We start from the raw sequence: 7,608 nt of genomic DNA, 5'->3' as shown, positions 1-7,608 counted from the left end.
TTTGAAGCCTTTGGGAGTTTGAGCTGGAGGGATTCTATGATGATGATGATGTCAGGCCTCTGAGTATGAAAAGGGAAGTGTTGCAGTGTGTAGTGTAGTAAAAAGGACGTATTCAGAGCATTTACTTCAGGAAATACCACAAAGCAAAAGTATTCAATTACAAGTAAAGAATGCTACATTCAAAGTTTTATCAAAGTAATATCAGCTAAATGTGTATCATAGTATCATAAGTAAAAGTACTCATTATCCAGAAGGGCCTTTTCCAAAATGTTCTTTTAGGTAACGCCTCATTTTACAGACCCACAATTTCCTAATAATTTCCTAGGAATTCTGCAGGAAATAACTGGATACTGGATAATAATTGGAAACTTAAGTCTTCATATATGCTGAACTATTTGCTTGCCTTGAGGCAAATTTCACATTTTTGCTTTTCCAGATGGCCTGCTGTGCCCTGACTACAAGACTCTCTAGATTACACTAGCAATTAGTTGGAATAATTAAATGGAGGTGTGCCAACTGAACAATGTCTCTGTTTTCCAAATATTAAGCACCTAGTTCTTTTCAGGAAACTCCTTGGAAATTATTAGAAAATGATTATGAAATGACAATATAACAAAGTGTTACATCATTTTATAACAATACAGATTACAGATAATTTACTTAGTTACTTTCCACCTCTGGTGAAGATGGGTCTTTTTTCCAAACACATAAAAAAAAAATCCCTAAACGCAAACTACCACTGCGCCATTAGAGAGGCACATATCCTCCAAAAAAATGCAGTTTTACCAGGAAACCTAGGTGTGACCGTGTTAAACTGAGTGTGAAGCAGATTATTACTCTTCTCTTCACTGCTTAAATTAAGGTTAAAAAGCTATACATCAACAATAAATCATCTTTTGAGACAAACTTACAGGTGATGTAGTAGTTGACATTCCTCTTGAACTCCAGGCCCATGTAGTTGGGGCTGAACTCCTGGAATTTGATGGTGGACTTGATGTCCTTCTCGGGCTTGTTACAGTTGACCAGGACATCAAGATTGAGGACTGTGGTGCAGCTCTCCACCAGGTGCAGCTTGTTTGTGCAATTGTTTCTGTTGCGTTTCAACAGGAAACACCAAAATAAAACAGGATGTAACAATATTAATACACATATTGTGAATTTGTGGCACCAAGACCGTGTTGTATGTGACTCAAAGTAAACTACAGTGTCCATGTTCATCATAATGAAGGCACATGCCACCCAGTGCTACGGTGTGGCTCATTGACGTGTTTTTATGGTGTCTATGGCACAGAGGAATAACCATCATATATCAGCTTTGGATACACAGAATATACTTATAGGTAGGATCAATTAATTACTTGTTTTCCTCTCCTGTTATGAGTTCCCTGTGCTGTTGTCTCTTTTCCCTCTCCACTAGCTCTGCCTCAATAGAGTGCTACAGAATTGAGTCCTAAAACCCGTAAATGAGTTAGCTTTTTAGCACTTCCGGTTCCCTCGCCTGGAAGTCAATGTGTTTTTGAATGGGTTTTTAGTTAGATGCCTGAAATAAGGTCTGTGGTTAACACAAGACATTTTAACGTTTTGTTCTACGATATAAAAATACGTCACTAAACGGGATGGCATCATCAACAGCACAACCATCCACAACGGGCTCACTGATTTTGAGTCACTTTCAAATTTTTCCAATAAGTGTCTTCCCACATGTATCACAGAAAATTGGAGGGGACTGGAATTTCTTTCCACAGTACACATTAAACAGAAATAGCTCCACTGTTTGTAATTCTGTAAATCTGTTTGGACAGTAATGTTGTGTCTTGAAAGCACCACAAGAGAGAGCTATCAGGTTGATTTTGTGCTTTGCTGTAAAAAAAAAGTCATCATGATGCTTGTTGTTCCTCAGTTCAGCCAGAGGTGGGCAGTGAAAGACAATTCAAACAGCAGCTGCAGCTTGTATTGCACCAGCTGCTACAACAGCTTTCAACAGGTGAGAGAGAGAGAGAGAAAATATTTCCGTCATCTGCCTGGCAGTGGCAGCAATCCAAGCTGAGCATAATGGAGAGTGTCCTCTCAGTCACATTTTGGGCTTCGGTTCACCTAAAGTCCAATAATGACGTCTATTAGTGCAGGAAGGACACTGTGAGTAAGAAACAGGTGTGGCTTTTATATTAAAATACTTTTCCTGACAGGATGAGTTAAAAATACACACAAAATACACACCGTAATATCTAGTGGTTTGGTCAGTACACGTGGTGCTACATGAATTTAACCACACTTTCTGAGAGAATGGCATGCCTAATGGCATTTCTTGAATTACAGTAAGAGGATATTAACCAGCGGAACAGGCACAATGGAAAATGGCAGAGAAAAGGAAGCAACTAACCAAGAGTGAGAGTTCAGGCAAGGCCAAACTAAGAGAAACTGGTTGTTAAAAAAGCAACGAGTCAAAGGAAGGAATGTTTGCATACATGGTCCGCATGCTGAATAATGTAACAGGGCTTCTTCCTCCTTCCCCCCCAACGGGCATGAGTTTAGCACGAGTTCAAAACGCGTCCAATTGTGCCAAAACAAGCATTGAATTGTTCTTCCTTTTAAAGTATTGCCAGGGTTACATTCAAATGATCTTCAGGGACTTTTGCTTAACACATTTTCCGCTCTACACTTCATTAAATGTGTGGAACCACAGAAGCTGATTGATATCAACAGCAGACAAACACAAAGTGGAATAATCTAATGGGATCCAAAGACTTTCCGGCAAACAATGTGTGAACGCCTGAGTGCATAAAATGTATTTCTTATTGTTTATTCAACATATACGAGAGAGTGAAGGTTAAAATACCAAACAAAACAAATTGCTTTTTAACTGGTCTTCTAAGCCTGAAACAAGTGTACTTTTAAACAATATGATCACAGCTCATGTAGCAAGTGACTTTATGAAAAGTTTCTCTGATGATATACTCTTTCTTATGATTTCCTTCTAAAACAAGAGGATTGTTAATGATTTTTAGTCCTAGATGACGTTCTCAGATTGAGAGAGAACAATTTAAGAAGACAACAACACCTATTAGAAACTCATGGAGCCATAAACTAAAGGGGGAATATAACTGGTCTCAAAAACATTTAGGAGTATGCCGTAGTGTTTAAACTACTATACAGCAGCTGTACCCTTACAAAAAAGCAGTATACTTCATGCTTATTTTATAAAGTATACTTAATTAAAGTTCTATTATATATGTATTAGATTTAATTATTTATTTACTTTATGTATACTAATATCAATGTATTAGTATACTTATAAGCGTACAGCTTTAATACTTCTTGGGATTAAATTGGGTCACTTTTTCGTTTATAAAAGTATACTTCTAAGTGTACTTTATGTGTAAGAATAGTAAACTTTGAGTATACAACCACTTTACATTTAAGTCTCATTTTGTACTGCAACTATACTATAAGTATACAGATAGTTTACTAGTTTTATACTTGTAAGTATACTACTTCAATACTTCTTGGGACTAAATAGGCCCACTTTTTAGTTTATAAAAGTATACTTTAAGTGTAAGTATTGTACTGATAGTTTTATACTGGTAGCCCACTTTATAGTTTATGAAAGTGCACTTTAAAGTATATTCAGTAAACTACTAGTTAAATAGTTTTTATACTACAAGTATACTAACTTATACTTTTCTTAAGTATATCTTGATCAAAAGATTAAGTACAAGTGTAAGCCAAGTACACTTAGACTTTTCTGTGTACCTGTCAGTATGAGCCAAGTATACTTAAGTATATTTTGTTAAATATATCTTTGATAAGTACATAAAAAGTAAACTGAAAGTATATTCTCTTATTTCAAGTGTAAAAGAAATATACTAATAGCACACTTCATCCATCTGACCTGGTTGGGAATAAGCATTTCTTCTCTGTCGTGAAGGAGCCGCTGAACTACAAGAACACTCAGCCAGACTCTCTGGAAAAATACAAATAAATAATGAGGACTTTCTTTATGAGTCAGAAGCTCATAATCACCTCTTTTGTCCATATTGAACAACAGTAACTCAGGTGGTTGAGTAGGCTAAAGTAAGATAAAAAAAAAAGAGGTTAGTTGGACAAGTAATCTTTGTTCATTTAATATTTCTCAATAATTCAAACAAGTTTAGATGATAACATATATTGCTTTCTCTAATTCATATTAAAAAGCTCAAACTCAATGTTATCGTCCAGTGAACAGCAGCAGTTCAGGTGGTGGAGTGAGATAAGAGGAGTGAACAAAAATGATGATTAATAAAACAGACAAATCATCTATGAATTACAAAATAAGTCACGTACAATGATTAGTAAAACAGTCAAATAATGTTAAGTGATATTATATGAATAAATAGGTTACAAGTCAGAAGCTCACACTCAGTTTCTTTGTCCGAGTAAGAGGAAAGAACACCATGTAATGGTTAATAAAACAGTCATATTATAAATGATAAACTAAAAAGTGATATCATGAGTAGGTCACAAGTCAGAAGCTCATACTCACTTTCTTCGTCCGGAGTAAAGAGCAGCAGCTCAGGTGGTGCAGTAAGATAAGGGAAGAGAAAGACAAGAAAATAGTAAGCATAATAATTCATCTTTGAATTATTGACTAAGTAATACATTATGGACAAACAGGTGCACACAATAACATACATTACTTTCTCTGTCTCTATATTAGAGACTATTCTAAGTCACTTTCTTCATGTCAGATATTTGTACTTACCTTCTTCGGCCATATGAAGTGAATGGCCGTAGTTTAGTTTAAATCTAGAATTGGTGGGTTGATCTCCAGGTTCTTCTATTTCTATTTAATGCCACTGACCTTTAGCAGGCCAGTGTGCAACTGGTTTGTGTATACTTCTGAAGGAACACGTTTGTTTTCTAGTTGTTTTGAAGCTTTTTCCCAATTTTCTTCTCTCTCTCTCTCTCTCTCTCTCTCTCTTCCAGTGAAGTGCCATCCATTCACTGGTGACCTGGGGGAGGACTGCAGACATCCACATGCAAGCTTCACTGGGAGGTTGAAGCCAACCAGATCCACCGTAGACTGTGCAGAGCCCAGATCACTAAAGGCTGAATTATTCCCATATACCTATACTAATTGTAAATACTGTACTGCAGGTGCATCACAAGCACCTTGTAGAAAAGCTGCCAACACACAAGGAGCTACTACCACATTTAAAAGTACTAACAATTAGCCTACTGTGCAGTTCGGTTGCTGCTATACATATATATATATATATATATATATATATATATATATATAAAAATGTTGTTTCCTGCATTGAGGTAACAAATGACCAAAGAAAGGAAGAAAAATAGAAAGAAATACACTTTTCACCCCTGTAGCTCTTGTTGGAGTGAAAGTGAGTAAACACTTTTAAGCCAACAATATCAGGGTCCATTTGCTTATTTATATTATAATAAATACAGTTATTATAGTTGGACCCATTGATCATTTTTGAAGAAGTAACCATTTAAGAATTACTTTCATGGTATTTCTGCATTATCAGTTTGAAAACATTACCAGAAAAGACATCAGAAAGAGAGTGAGCTCTCGAGACCGACCAAGCCTTCAGGACAACTAAGAAGTTGTCCTTTTAGGGAACTTTGGCCCTGCTTCTGTCAGAGTCAGAGTCATGGTCACTGCACACCATCAAAACATCCAGGGTTTTTAAAGAATTACTAACACGACAATTCAAAGTCTGAAAAAAGAAGATATACTGTAGAACTCATTTTGTTCCACTTGCATCCAAGACTTCGAGAATTATTTGTCTGGTTCCCACACAGTGTGAAGTTTATTACTCCTTTCACATTGTGGTTATTAATGGACTTTACCAATAATGACTCAATTTGTCATAAAAAAAAACACTTTGTATGCAGTCCATTTAAACTGTATAAGCTTAACGTCTTCTAGAGAAACAGATGATTTTGATGTCAATCCTCTTATCAGATACAAAAAAGAGAAATGATAGTGTTTCAAAAACTTCCACAGCATCTCTGCAGTCATCTGGAATTATAGAGTCAAATGGTAACATCATAGACTGAATATAAGAAGTGGAGGACATCGTCAACGTGACGTCACCCATTGGTTTGTGGACTACCGTTTTGAAGCCTTTGGCAGAGTTCGACATTTTGGCCGCCGCCAACTTGGTATTTGGCCATCGCCATCTTGTTTTTTTGCAACCAGAAGTGACACAAGAGGGTGGAGCTAAGTACAACCGAACACTGAATAAGACATTTTCAGGTGACCAAAACAGTTATAATTAACCTTAGGACAACGCCATGGTAGCGACCTGTCAATCACAAGGTAGCCACGCCCTAATTATACCCTGCTTTATGGTCTATTTGACTCTAAATGGGACCATAATTTACCAAATGAACATCATGCTGTATTGAAGAAGACTTGAAACTAATGATTGAGACCATAAACTCATTTTTACAAAGTTCACTGAGGTAATAAATCAAGTGAGAAGTAGAGTAATTTTCTCATAGACTTCTAGAGGAGTCGTCCCCTGCTTGCTTCACTTATCAGACCGGAGGTAGCCCACTGGGTAACTTGTTGGTATATTCCAGTTTAAGTTAAAGGCCACTTGTCATAGCTGATAGATGCAGTACAGGCAGGGAGGACCCAGAAGCAGACTCAGAGACTCGCAGATTCTGTAAAAATCCTTTATTAGTGCAAAAAAGACTGAGAGTCCAAAAGGCGGAGAGGAACAGTAGGCAGATTACAGACAAACAAAAGCAGCAACAAAGACCATCCGATAAAGAACAAAGGAACTGGTCTGGTATGTGCAGTGAGTGACTAACTAAATGGGGAAGTGAGAACAGGTGAGGTCTGGTGACTGCAGGGCTAACGGGGGTAAGGTGAAACTAATCAGGTTAGGGCTGACAATCAAAGCTGGCGGGAAAACACCCAAAGGCAGGAAGTGAAGTGAGCTGAAACAAGAGGAGAGGTGAGTAACGCACTAAAACAGGAAACATGAATGAATGACATGAATCAAACAAATGAAAACAACCTGGAGGCAGCTAGGTATCACAGCAAGCTGAAACATGATCCACGCTGTCAGTGTCTTCTTGTGAACTCAATAAGCTCAAGGTGAGTATATAGCCTATAGCAGCTCATGATGAACGTTTGGCCAGCATGAATAACTCTGGTTTCACTCTATCTGTAAATAGTTTTATTAGAGGAGGTTCATGTTGACTGGAACTGTCTCCTCTCACTGGTCATGACCTAAACATGAAGTTGTAAATGCCTGAGATAATATATTGCTCTGATATCAGGCCTTTCCAGTTCCTTGCACTTGAACTGGTTTGAACATAGTTTTCTTTGTACTTCATGCACAACACGAAGGTTGTCACTCTTTTCCTTTCATGCACAATTTGGTTATTAATGCAAAACATAAAAATAATAAATACAAGTTTTTTTTTTGCCATGACATAAGGAAACTGTTAATATCAAACAGTCCATTCCCCTGATAAAGCAGCAGCAACTGACCTACAGTAGATCTAATGAAACGCACTGCCCATGCTAAGTATTTACTATTGGCCTGACATGTGTTTTAAATACAATTCATAGCTTCCATTTCATATGCA

This window comes from Sebastes umbrosus, chromosome 9, assembly GCF_015220745.1.
Source record: "Sebastes umbrosus isolate fSebUmb1 chromosome 9, fSebUmb1.pri, whole genome shotgun sequence".
Taxonomy (NCBI): Eukaryota; Metazoa; Chordata; class Actinopteri; order Perciformes; family Sebastidae; genus Sebastes; species Sebastes umbrosus.
Note: the sequence above shows the minus strand (reverse complement) of the source record.